Below are 14,330 nucleotides of genomic sequence, written 5' to 3'. Positions count from 1 at the left end.
GTCCTTAGTTTCGAACTCACTGTAACTTGTGTCCATAAATGCCAGAATGCCTTCAAAATGTTACTGGCGGGCAGGCTGGCTAGCAGGTGGGGGGGGGCTGGTTGGCTACCAGGCAGATGGGTGGGCAAGTCAAGCCTGGCCCAAGGCCAGGCTTGACTTGTGAAAGCTTGGTCCAACAAGCTGTTGCTTGGAGCTGCCCACAGGCGCCACATATCCACCACATCCTGGTTGATCCAGCACGTCTTGAAGAAAACTATCTAGTTTACTCTTGAAGAAGTCCACGGTTCTTCCGGCAATATTTCTTATACTTGCTGGAAGGATGTTGAACAACTGTGGACCTCTGATGTTTATACAGTGTTCTCTGATTGTGCCTATGGCACCCCTGCTCTTCACTGGTTCTATTCTGCATTTTCTTCCATATTGTTCACTCCAGTATATTGTTATTTTACTGTGTAGATTTGGGCCTTTACGAAGTACTAGGGAGATGGATCTTTAACTTGTTAACAAACAGAACCCAGAGTGTAATAGTGAACAAAGTAAAATCTAAGTCATCCATTGTGAAAAGCTCAGCTCCCCTTTTTTGTGTTCCCTGTGTCCCCAAGGTATTGTGCTTGTTCGTCTACTTTTCCCCTCTTCCTCATATCAGACATAGACAAGGATACAAATTATAGTACTGTATCATCCTTTGCAGATGACACTAGATTTTTCATGAGTAGACAGACAGAGAACAGGATAAAGCAAACATCCTTGTTAATCTGATCTTAATTAATGGGCAACAGAAAATAACATGATGTTCAATGAGGATAGGTTCTAATTACTGCGCTATGTAAACAACAAAAACATCAAAGCACAAACCACAAAAAACACTGTGAAACCACACTATTGAAGAAAAGCCAATGTAAAAGATTTAGGAGTAATCATATCAGAAGACCTTACTTTAAAAGAACACAACAAAGTTGCTGTTGGAACTGCAAGAAAAGAGACAGGTTGGATAACAAAAACCTTCCAAACATGAGATGCCATGTCAATGATGAAACATTTCAAGACATAGTCCTTGACATAAACAGATATACTGTATATACTGTTCATACATACAGAGAGTATTTCATCAATTCAGAGTTGATTCAAACTTGGGTTGTTTGGATGTCTGTCTTAAAGACACCTTATAATTCACCCACAGTACCATGTAAAGAATGAAGCTAATTCTCTCAAGATACTATTAAGAGAGAAGTATAGGTTTTAAATTTTACCTCATTCATATTATTCCCCATGGAATCAACACATATAACAGATACAAGATACACAGAACTAGTTTCAATTAAATAGGGCAATTCTTGTCCCCTAACTTCCCTTGTCACTTCAGGGGGGTATAGGGTGTTTATGTAGCTTCAGGGCACCAATTCCCCCAGCCACAGGCCATGGCAAGAAGGCACCCCTAAGCATACCTAATACTCTATCAAAACACAAACTAAAATACACATAAATGGCAGATCTCATCACAACCCACAAGAGTTAAGATGATACTAATAACACACAATAATAACCTGAAAAACAAACAAACATTCAATGGACAATTCTTTGGTATTTGGTTTTTTCTTATATGGGACACGGCACACACAGGAGCCTTTACTACAATTGATCTTTCCTGTCAATATGACACCACTTGTTTCATTGATTACGAATTAAGCCATCCTTGAAGAGTTTCTGCCAATGATGGGTCACATTGAACTCGGCTGCTCTGTGTAGGTGCTCAGGAGTTTCCTGTAACAATAAAGAACATAATACCCTTGTAAAAAACTTCTAAAGATAAACATGCCAATACATAATGGATGACAACATGTTAACTAGATGTGTTTTTGCCACTCTGTGGTGTTAAAAATGTCATGCAGTATACCTGTTAAACTATTGAAATTACTATTTCCAAAACAATGGCTGAATTAATCACTGGTTCAAACCTCAACTTATGTGAATTCCTACTTGATACCTGCTTGATGGGGTTCTTGGAGTTCTTCTACTCCCCAAGGCCACGCTTCATTTGTGAGAGCTTACTCCACCAGGCTGTTGCTTAGTGGCCCGCAGGCCCACATATCCACCACAGCCCGACTCGTCCGACACTTATTGGAGAAAATTATCTAGTTTCCTCTTAAAGATGTCCACGGTTGTTCCGGCAATATTTCTTATACTCGTGGGAGGATGTTGAACAACCTCTGATGTTTATACCGTGTTCTCTGATTGTGCCTCTGGCACCTCTGCTCTTCACTGGTTCCATTCTGCATTTTCTTCCATATCGTTCACTTCAGTATGTTGTTATTTTACTGTGCAGATTTGGGACCTGGCCCTCCAGCATTTTCCATGTGTATATTATTTGATATCTCTCTTGTCTCCTTTCTAGTAAGTACATTTGGAGAGCTTTAAGACGATCCCAATAATTTAGGTGCTTTATCACGTCTATGTATGCTGTATATGTTTTCTGTATTCCCTCCATTTCAGCAATCTCTCCTGCTTTGAAGGGGAAAGTGAGTACAGAGTAATACTCAAGACAGGACAGTACAAGTGATCTGTATAGTACAACCATTGTGATGGGATCCCTGGATTTGAAACTTCTCGTAATCCATCCTACCATTTTTGTGGCTGAAGCAATATTGGCTTAGTTATGCTCCTTAAATGTTACGTCATCAGACATCATTATTCCCAAATCCTTTCCATGTTGCTTTCCTACTAAGGCCAGATTTGATTGTGTTGTGTAATGTATTATGTTTTAGGTCCTCATTTTTACCATACCCGAGTACCTGCAATTTATCACTGTTAAATATCATGTTATTTTCTGTTGCCCAGTCGAAAACTTTATTAATACAGTGGCACCTCGATTAAAGAGCGGCTCTATTTACGAGCATTTCCAGTAATGAGCAAGCCACTCACAGCAAATGTGTCTAACCCTCAAGCAAGCAAGCCACTCACAGCAAATGTGTCTAACCCTGTCCATGGAGGACAGAAGAAAATGTATATATGCTGGTTAGCATTGTAAATGTGTGGCCACGTCTGTGGTAGAAAATAATAAAAAAATAAATAAATAAATAAATAAAAAAAAAAAAAAAAAAAAACAGCAAGTGTGTGTCTATTGACGAGCTTGACCTCTATTAACGAGCAAAACCACATGGTTTTAGCCTTACCAGGTGAGTACAGAACCAACCCTACAACCCCCACACCTCACAACATTAAAAAAGGAGTGTCCCCTGAATGACTCCAGCATGGGCTGGACATGCACATGAGGGGGGCAGGAAGGGTTGAAAAAGGGACACTCACTGGTGTGCGAACGGTCACAGTCGTACAAAAATATACCTAACTAAAGACAGGTATATAAACAACTCCGCATCCAGCGCCCGGCCAAAAGACGCCAGACCGCAGAAACTCACCTGGCGAACGGTGGCACGAACTTGACGACTCAACCGTGCCCAGAAGAACCTGGGAGCACCGCCAGGTGAAGACGCCAGAGCCGGACCCTGCCGGACCCGCAGGAGAGCAGGGAGAGGCGAAGGAGGCGGTCCACACCCATGACAGGGAAAACCACGGTGTCCTCCCCCACAACTGGGAACCAGGACACCCCCGGCGCGAAGGGGCACATACCGCAGCCAGGGAAAAGAACGAGAGGCAAAGCACTGTAGCAAAAAGGGCGCAAAACACCAGCACTAAAACACCGCCCAGACCAAAACAAACTCCACGCCGCATGCGCATAACACGCTGGCCGAACCGCACACCCTCTCTGCGGGAAGGCGCCAGCCAGGACTACTGAACGAGAAAAGTAGCCAAAAGAGGAAGCAGGAACAATAAAACCGGCCAAAGAAGCAAAGAGCCCAAAAAAGAACCCAACCGGGCGACAAGCAGCCCAACCGGGCGACAAGCAGCCCAACCGGGCGACAAGCAGCCCAACCGGGCGACAAGCAGCCCAACCGGGCGACAAGCAGCCCAACCGGGCGACAAGCAGCCCAACAGGGCGACAAGCAGCCCAACCGGGCGACAAGCAGCCCAACCGGGCGACAAGCAGCCCAACCGGGCGACAAGCAGCCCAACCGGGCGACAAGCAGCCCAACCGGGCGACAAGCAGCCCAACCGGGCGACAAGCAGCCCAACCGGGCGACAAGCAGCCCAACCGGGCGACAAGCAGCCCAACAGGGCGACAAGCAGCCCAACAGGGCGACAAGCAGCCCAACAGGGCGACAAGCAGCCCAACAGGGCGACAAGCAGCCCAACAGGGCGACAAGCAGCCCAACAGGGCGACAAGCAGCCCAACAGGGCGACAAGCAGCCCAACAGGGCGACAAGCAGCCCAACAGGGCGACAAGCAGCCCAACAGGGCGACAAGCAGCCCAACAGGGCGACAAGCAGCCCAACAGGGCGACAAGGACGAGGAGCCGACAGACGTTCTAATAATGCAGGAAGTAGCGAAAAACTTCCCGTACCATCGAGAACACAGAAGCCAACACTAGTCCCGAAGGCACACGAAGGCACAGGCGCACCCGAGATCAGAACTCACGCAGAACCCCATCGAACGGGGAAACATGACGAAAACACCGTCCCAAAAAGGGGGGGGAGGAAACATCCACCCACAGGACGGAACCAACCGACTCAAAGGCCAAGGAACCGAGCCCGGGGAGGGGCCGACGCCCAACAGCACGTACGGCGAGTGGGGAGGAAAGACCCCACTCCGCGTAACCACAAGCCCCGCCTAGAGGGGGATAAAAACCCAAACGGGGTCCAACGGGGCCAAGGCCCCCCAAGTCAGCCCCTCCTCAGCCCCGGGAACCTACACGACAGGCCCCGGGGCCAAGCTGTTCCCCCAAAGCCCCGGCCGTACCAGAAAACCGGGGCAGCCGTGAAAACACTAAGGAAGGGAGCCCACTGGCAGACTCATACAACATGGCTGGAGGAACAGGCTTAAATGCCCCCGTCACTACCCCGGAAGGGGAATTCCCCGAGACTGCCAGAGTCTCAACACCACCAAAAACCCAGCCCCGAACCTACAGACGCTAAGGAACCGGATGCAGGCAGGAAGGGTGATCCAGGGGAAAGACAAGGGGGCGTGGATGGAACCGAAGCAACCAACACCCCCAAGTCCCAAAACGAACTACAACGGGGCAGCCCCGGGCCTCCTGGGGAGGAAACCACGAGAACGTTGCCACCACCAAGGCTCAAGTGCAACGCCCATGCTGCCCGCACCCGCTTTGTCAGCACAACTGGGTAACCGAGCCCCAACGAGCAACCAAACTCGCAGGACTCCAGGTCGAAGGTGTCACCGACCCCACAGGCAGCAGACGGAGGCAAAACAGAGAGTCACCCAGAGACAAAGGGTGAGAGCAACCCTTCAAACTCGCTGGAAGCGAGGGGGGGTACTCTGGGGTCACATCCATCGGACCCGCGCGCCCCCAGGGGTTTCCCAGGGTCCCGAGCGTTTACTATAAGAGGACTCGCGCTCAGGTAATCCCAGGCAGGGTACTGCTAACCGGCACCCAAAGCTACCAAACAACTTTCTAAGAGCTGAACCCCCGGGACGTGTACACTCACGGGAACCTAGCAAGGGGTACCACCAGAAAATACTCAGAACACAAGGGACACAAGGGGCAAGGACGAAGGCAGACCCCCCCCCTACCAGGTAGATAAACAAAAAGAAAAAGAAAACCCCGCAAGAGGACAGCGTACCCAAGCGGAACAGAGCCGGCCGCTATGATTGGTAAAGACAAGCTGCACAGTACCCTGCGCCCCACCAGTGCAAAAACTGCCCCTTACTCTAAGGCGAACAAGGGAGACAGAACACCCGAGCACACAAAGAGCGGCCGAAAACCAAGCAGTAAACGGCCAAGCAGGGGCAGGCCCCAAGGAACTTGTGGAAGGTGGCCCCAAGCCCCAAGGGCAGTACTTACAGGGCACCTAGGGAAGGGAACCCTAGGCGCATGCAGCCCGAGTAATGGAGAATCACTCCCGGCTCACGCACCACCTAGAAAACAGACACCACACTCTAGGTACAGTGCTGAAACAACCACTGGAGCTGGAGCACATAACCGTTGCCTATAGCATCAGCCGAAGAACTGATGGGTGCATAGTCGGCGTGGGAGGTCTGGGGCTCCCCCTTCCCCCTCCCGGGGAGGGGGGAGCTGCGCAGACAGCGGCGCGGTGATGTATGACATCATACTAGTTTCCTTGTTTTCTGTTGAAGAGTTCTATCCACTAGTTCGGCTTTAGGTAGCAATTTTCACCAGAATAGGGGTTTGTTTTGGAATGCTTACCTTTCTGGATGCTTGACCCGGTCGATGGCAGACATAGAATGCTTCCAACCACACGGGGGTTTCTATAGGCCATTGCTCCCCTTGCCTCTCTGAGGGGGCCAGGTTCTGGCCGTGGTCCCCAGTAGGCCCTAGAACTCCATACACATGACTGATGCCAAAGTCTGACATTAGCATATCAGCCGGTAAAGCTCCGGGGAGCCGACGGGGCTCCCCCCAGAAAAACTGAGTATCCAGTGTCCTACTTTACTGGTTATTCCCATTGACCTCATTTTGTGTGCTATCACTCCATGGTCACATTTATCAAATGTCTTTGCGAAGTCCGTGTATACCACATCTGCATTCCATTTTTCTTGTCTTCTGTGACATCATATCTCTAATAATTACAGCAATGCGTTTCAATTCTTTTCTATTGGATCACTCCAGAAGCCAAACTGCGAGTTAGAGAGGAAGGTGCACTACAGTTATGCTCTTCCTAGGCACAAATGAACATTTCGCTCAGTTAACCCATTTAAATGAATAATGTGAAATTTTTAACTGGTCTATGATGAACGATGCAATAAGGTAAGTGGAGAAAAGCTTTGCATCCATATGAATTTTGTAAACTCTGGATTACAGAAACATTTTGTGCAATATTTCTTAGAAAGTAACAAATTAAGATTCATTCAGTTCCTATCTCTTTATCTCCCAGTTTCTAAAAGAAAGCAAAAGCATACAATAGTATTGTTTTTATAAATCATGAGTATATTGAAAGCTAGTTGGTTGAGTAACAACATTCGAGTTGATTCTGTGACAAATTAGCTAAGAAATCATACAATAAGAGAATTCAAAGAGTCTTCTGTACTAGCCACATATAAAAATATCAGCAAACACATCATGAATGCTCTTGATGGGATTGCATTATATCTAACTATTACAATATTTTGCTCATGAATAGAGTAGTTTTTATACAAATGTATAGAGAGTATAAGCATGAAAATTGAAGCATTATAGTAGAAAAGAAGGACAATCTGTGGTGCATTGATAGTATTAAAAATTCATTGAATATAATGAATTTTTTATTCTATATTCAAAAATTTATTTTATAAAATTTTAACAAATTTTATCTATATTCAAATAATTCAAATTTTCAAATTTTCAAATTTTCAAATTTTCAAATTTGAAATTCACTATATTCAATGAAAATTTTATCTATATTCAAACAAAAAAAATTCACTGAATATAATGAAACACGCCAGTTTCTAGGCGAGCGCCGGTGGTTCTGTGATGCTACTATGTTGATAAAGTAACAAACTACTAGGTGCCATCAGATCGCATACTTCTTATTAGCCTACCAGGGACTACGAGCCAAAACCTGGCTCCCCTCAAAGAGGCACAGAGAGCAGGGGCACTATGAATATTATTATGTAAAATTCATTCATGTTTGCCACCACCAAGGAAAGGCATCCATTAAGTTAGCAAAACAAAACAGACCACTGATTGGTTTAAAATCATACTGAAGCTTCCAAACAGCCAAAAGAACTTCCCCAACAAAGTAAACAAACCATCTACAATTTGTGACACTAGCGAGAACTTGTTCACCTCACCTCCCTTCCCCCTCATTTGGGGGTAATAGGGAGTCAGACAGGGTCAGCCTGCAGCTCCACCACCAGCTCTTATTATGTAAACCACCCCAATGCCCAGGGGTAGGGAGGGTGTCAGGTAGCCACTGAGGCTCTCCCATAAATTGGCATTTAACACTTATGCGTTTGGGGCGTGCGCGTGCCAGACTACCCCAAGGTGGCCCGGGCGTTTCCTGTGAGTGCAATGCAACACTAAAATGTGTATACTCTTTTCAGTTGTATCGCCTCAATTTTCGTGGCACATCGTTCATTTGGGTATCAAAATGTTCCCAATTGAATTCCCTACAGGGGTATATGCATATAAGGTCCAAAAGCCCCGCGTGCCCGACCTGCAGCAAAGCCAAAAGTCGGACAAGTGTTACCCGTGAGCGAGCACCCATTGGCACACCCGCAACACCTGCTCACAAATGTATTTACTCTTTTCAAGTTTCTCACCTCAATTTTCATTGTACATTATTCATTTTGATATCAAAATGTTCGCAATACAATTCCCTACAGGGGTATATGCATATTAGGTCCAAAAGCCCAGCGTGCCACCCGCAACAAACTCAGAAATCGGCCGAGTGTTACCCATAAGTGCGCAAGACCAATAAAATGTGTGTACTCTACTTCACTTTTGTCACCTCAATTCTCATGCTACATCTTTCATTTTGGTATCAATTTGTTCCCAATAGAATTCTCTAAAGAGATATATACATATAAGGTCTAAAAGCCTGGCATGCCACCTGCAGCAAACCCAGAAAAAGCCAGGAATTACCTGTGAGGGAGCACCCATCTGCACACCCACAACACCCGCACTAAAATGTGTTTTCTCACGTCAAGTATCATGTTATATTGTTCATTTTGATATCAAAATGTTCCCAATAAAATTATCTAAAGGGATATATGCATATAAGGTCAAAAAGCCTGGCATGCCACCCGCAGCAAACCTGAAAATCACCCGAGCGTTACCTGTGAGCGTTACCTGTGAGTGTTACCTGTGAGCGTTACCCATCAATTTTTGTGTTACATCCTTCATTTTGGTATCAATTTGTTCTCAATAGAATTCTCTAAGGGGATATATGTATACAAGATAAAAATAAACAGGCGTGCTACCCACAGCAAACTAGAAACTATGTCGAGCGTTACCCATGAGCAAGCACCCATCCGCACATTCACACTAAAATGAGTATAATCTGCTCATTTTTCTCACTTCAATTTTCCTACTACGTCGTTCATTCTGTTATCAAATGGTTCGCACACTAAAGGCACACATTTTAAGACTAGTCCCATAATGATCGAATAAACAATGAAATTTTTAACAAATATATTATTTTCGGACATCAGGACAGTTCGTTTCGCACTTCCGCAGAGTTAATTGTGTACGTCCCAGACGTTTATGGGTTATCTTGAGATGATTTCGGGGCTTTAGTGTCCCCGCGGCCCGGTCCTCGACCACACCTCCACCCCCAGGAAGCAGGCCGTGACAGCTGACTAACACCCAGGTACCTATTTTACTGCTAGGTAACAGGGGCATAGGGTGAAAGAAACTCTGCCCATTGTTTCTCGCCGGCGCTCGGGATCGACCCCGGGACCACAGGATCACAAGTCCAGCGTGCTGTCCGCTCGGCCGACCGGCTCCCCCAGGGAGCCCAGCGTCCTGGGGGACGAAAGTGTTAATTATATTCAATGCTGGTTTTCTGGGGGAAAGCCCCTTGTGGCTCCCTGAAACTAGCTACCCACGGAGGAGGAAAAACAGGGAATTTACTAGGGAGGAGAGATCAACGCAATTATCAGAAAGAGGAAGAGGCCAATGGCTGTGACACACAACCCAAGGCCACACAAGGCTGCTGAGGACTGCAAACATTCACAAGATACCGGGGCCCCAACACCCTGTTCGACCACAAAATTCCCTCCACCCAAATATCAGCCCAAGACATATTGGCAAAGACCACCGACAGGTCAGCATATATGCGAACATCAAGAGCATGAGGGTAGACTGCAGGCTGGCTAGATTTAATGACACTGTAGATGACCTGAGAAATATGAGCCCTGGAACAGGGAACCACGCAAACCAGATCAACCAAGAAATTTGTTGTCCACTGAAGCACAACCTGTGGCGGTGCAAAGCCACCATCGGACAAAATAAACAATACACCCTGGTCCAATGATCTACGATCACTGGACCAGGGTGATCAGGGACCAGGGTGGACCAGGGACCAGGGGGTCCAGTGATCTATGATCACTGGACCCCCTTCGCAAGCCAACTAACTCATTCTTTGCCAAAAAACCAGTGCTGAATGTAATGAAACGACATTTTCTGAGCGAGCCCAGGAGGCTCCCTGAAGCTATCCGAACTGGTATGTGCTATATTAGTTTCAGGTCATCAATCACTGGAGTCCTTATGCCTATCAGGAACCACGAGCCACAACCTAGTTCCACCAGAGGCACAGGGAGCAATAGCCTATAAGCAATTTACATTTAAAGTATGTCATAATTGCTATTGACCAGGGAGGGTACCCAAAAAGATAGGCAAAACAAAACAAACCACAATCTGTTGAAAATTGTGACCTACGTCCGAACATAGCAAAAGAACTTCCCCAGAAAGAAAACAAACCTTAGGGGGGAGGTTAGGGGGGTGGGGGAGCTCACAGTCCACCACTCCATTTCTTGAAACTGCCGACTGGAGGAAGAGAGGGCATCAGGTAGCTTCCGGGGCTCGCCCAGAATGTGGCGTTTCCCCCAGCCTCCCTCCCCTCTGGTCGGCAGTTTTTCATCGTTCTACAAACTGGGGGGGTGGAGCGGCTGGCTCACCTGAGCAGGCTTCCCCTCCCCCCCATCAGGGGAGGGAGGGTAATAATAAACAGGTGTGCTAGTTGGATGATGATTTGCTTGTTTCATTGTTTTCTTTTGAGGGGAATTCTTTGGCTCTGTTCGGACGAAGGTTGAAATTTTAACCAGTTAGAGGTTTGTAATGGTTCGCCTACCTTTCTGGGTGCCTTTCCCAGTCGATGGCAGACATGACAAACTCTAAATGTAGAGTGCTCATATGGCCATTGCTCCCTGCGCTTCTCTGAGGGGGCCAGATTCTGGCTCGTGGCACCTGGTAGGCACTAGAACTCCAAGGATTGATGGCACCAAACTAATATGGCACATGTCAGTTTGATAGCTTCAGGGAGCCAACGGGGCTCCCCACAGAAAATATGCAGATATAAAATGGTAAGAGGGGACAAGTCTTTGTCTGCCATGAACAGCCACAAAAACAATGCTGGACTGTAAATTCCAGCTCGATGCACCTGCTCGACGACCCTGCTGGGTCGTCGAGCAGGTGCAGAGATTGCACCGCAGTGACGACGTGGCCAGCTGTGAGAGTACATAGGCCTCACATGAGTGGAAGCACCGCCTGGGACCAGACAGTGACGACGTGGCCAGCTGTGAGAGTACATAGGCCTCACATGAGTGGAGGCACCGCCTGGGACCAGACAGTGACGACGTGGCCAGCTGTGAGAGTACATAGGCCTCACATGAGTGGAGGCACCGCCTGGGACCAGACAGTGACGACGTGGCCAGCTGTGAGAGTACATAGGCCTCACATGAGTGGAGGCACCGCCTGGGACCAGACAGTGACGACGTGGCCAGCTGTGAGAGTACATAGGCCTCACATGAGTGGAGGCACCGCCTGGGACCAGACAGTGACGACGTGGCCAGCTGTGAGAGTACATAGGCCTCACATGAGTGGAGACACCGCCTGGGACCAGACAGTGACGACGTGGCCAGCTGTGAGAGTACATAGGCCTCACATGAGTGGAGGCACCGCCTGGGACCAGACAGTGACGACGTGGCCAGCTGTGAGAGTACATAGGCCTCACATGAGTGGAGGCACCGCCTGGGACCAGACAGTGACGACGTGGCCAGCTGTGAGAGTACATAGGCCTCACATGAGTGGAGGCACCGCCTGGGACCAGACAGTGACGACGTGGCCAGCTGTGAGAGTACATAGGCCTCACATGAGTGGAGGCACCGCCTGGGACCAGACAGTGACGACGTGGCCAGCTGTGAGAGTACATAGGCCTCACATGAGTGGAGGCACCGCCTGGGACCAGACAGTGACGACGTGGCCAGCTGTGAGAGTACATAGGCCTCACATGAGTGGAGGCACCGCCTGGGACCAGACAGTGACGACGTGGCCAGCTGTGAGAGTACATAGGCCTCACATGAGTGGAGGCACCGCCTGGGACCAGACAGTGACGACGTGGCCAGCTGTGAGAGTACATAGGCCTCACATGAGTGGAGGCACCGCCTGGGACCAGACAGTGACGACGTGGCCAGCTGTGAGAGTACATAGGCCTCACATGAGTGGAGGCACCGCCTGGGACCAGACAGTGACGACGTGGCCAGCTGTGAGAGTACATAGGCCTCACATGAGTGGAGGCACCGCCTGGGACCAGACAGTGACGACGTGGCCAGCTGTGAGAGTACATAGGCCTCACATGAGTGGAGGCACCGCCTGGGACCAGACAGTGACGACGTGGCCAGCTGTGAGAGTACATAGGCCTCACATGAGTGGAGGCACCGCCTGGGACCAGACAGTGACGACGTGGCCAGCTGTGAGAGTACATAGGCCTCACATGAGTGGAGGCACCGCCTGGGACCAGACAGTGACGACGTGGCCAGCTGTGAGAGTACATAGGCCTCACATGAGTGGAGGCACCGCCTGGGACCAGACAGTGACGACGTGGCCAGCTGTGAGAGTACATAGGCCTCACATGAGTGGAGGCACCGCCTGGGACCAGACAGTGACGACGTGGCCAGCTGTGAGAGTACATAGGCCTCACATGAGTGGAGGCACCGCCTGGGACCAGACAGTGACGACGTGGCCAGCTGTGAGAGTACATAGGCCTCACATGAAGTGGAGGCACCGCCTGGGACCAGACAGTGACGACGTGGCCAGCTGTGAGAGTACATAGGCCTCACATGAGTGGAGGCACCGCCTGGGACCAGACAGTGACGACGTGGCCAGCTGTGAGAGTACATAGGCCTCACATGAGTGGAGGCACCGCCTGGGACCAGACAGTGACGACGTGGCCAGCTGTGAGAGTACATAGGCCTCACATGAGTGGAGGCACCGCCTGGGACCAGACAGTGACGACGTGGCCAGCTGTGAGAGTACATAGGCCTCACATGAGTGGAGGCACCGCCTGGGACCAGACAGTGACGACGTGGCCAGCTGTGAGAGTACATAGGCCTCACATGAGTGGAGGCACCGCCTGGGACCAGACAGTGACGACGTGGCCAGCTGTGAGAGTACATAGGCCTCACATGAGTGGAGGCACCGCCTGGGACCAGACAGTGACGACGTGGCCAGCTGTGAGAGTACATAGGCCTCACATGAGTGGAGGCACCGCCTGGGACCAGACAGTGACGACGTGGCCAGCTGTGAGAGTACATAGGCCTCACATGAGTGGAGGCACCGCCTGGGACCAGACAGTGACGACGTGGCCAGCTGTGAGAGTACATAGGCCTCACATGAGTGGAGGCACCGCCTGGGACCAGACAGTGACGACGTGGCCAGCTGTGAGAGTACATAGGCCTCACATGAGTGGAGGCACCGCCTGGGACCAGACAGTGACGACGTGGCCAGCTGTGAGAGTACATAGGCCTCACATGAGTGGAGGCACCGCCTGGGACCAGACAGTGACGACGTGGCCAGCTGTGAGAGTACATAGGCCTCACATGAGTGGAGGCACCGCCTGGGACCAGACAGTGACGACGTGGCCAGCTGTGAGAGTACATAGGCCTCACATGAGTGGAGGCACCGCCTGGGACCAGACAGTGACGACGTGGCCAGCTGTGAGAGTACATAGGCCTCACATGAGTGGAGGCACCGCCTGGGACCAGACAGTGACGACGTGGCCAGCTGTGAGAGTACATAGGCCTCACATGAGTGGAGGCACCGCCTGGGACCAGACAGTGACGACGTGGCCAGCTGTGAGAGTACATAGGCCTCACATGAGTGGAGGCACCGCCTGGGACCAGACAGTGACGACGTGGCCAGCTGTGAGAGTACATAGGCCTCACATGAGTGGAGGCACCGCCTGGGACCAGACAGTGACGACGTGGCCAGCTGTGAGAGTACATAGGCCTCACATGAGTGGAGGCACCGCCTGGGACCAGACAGTGACGACGTGGCCAGCTGTGAGAGTACATAGGCCTCACATGAGTGGAGGCACCGCCTGGGACCAGACAGTGACGACGTGGCCAGCTGTGAGAGTACATAGGCCTCACATGAGTGGAGGCACCGCCTGGGACCAGACAGTGACGACGTGGCCAGCTGTGAGAGTACATAGGCCTCACATGAGTGGAGGCACCGCCTGGGACCAGACAGTGACGACGTGGCCAGCTGTGAGAGTACATAGGCCTCACATGAGTGGAGGCACCGCCTGGGACCAGACAGT

General features: G+C 50.0%; 1 pseudogene; it reads right to left on the bottom strand.

The window, feature by feature from the left end:
* Positions 1-1,614: 1,614 nt before the first annotated feature.
* Positions 1,615-14,330, bottom strand: part of LOC123752915 (endoribonuclease LACTB2-like) — a 41,786-nt pseudogene continuing 29,070 nt past the window's right edge.

This window comes from Procambarus clarkii, chromosome 42, assembly GCF_040958095.1.
Source record: "Procambarus clarkii isolate CNS0578487 chromosome 42, FALCON_Pclarkii_2.0, whole genome shotgun sequence".
NCBI classification, from domain to species: Eukaryota; Metazoa; Arthropoda; class Malacostraca; order Decapoda; family Cambaridae; genus Procambarus; species Procambarus clarkii.
Note: the sequence above shows the minus strand (reverse complement) of the source record. Positions and strands in the feature narration are given on the sequence as shown.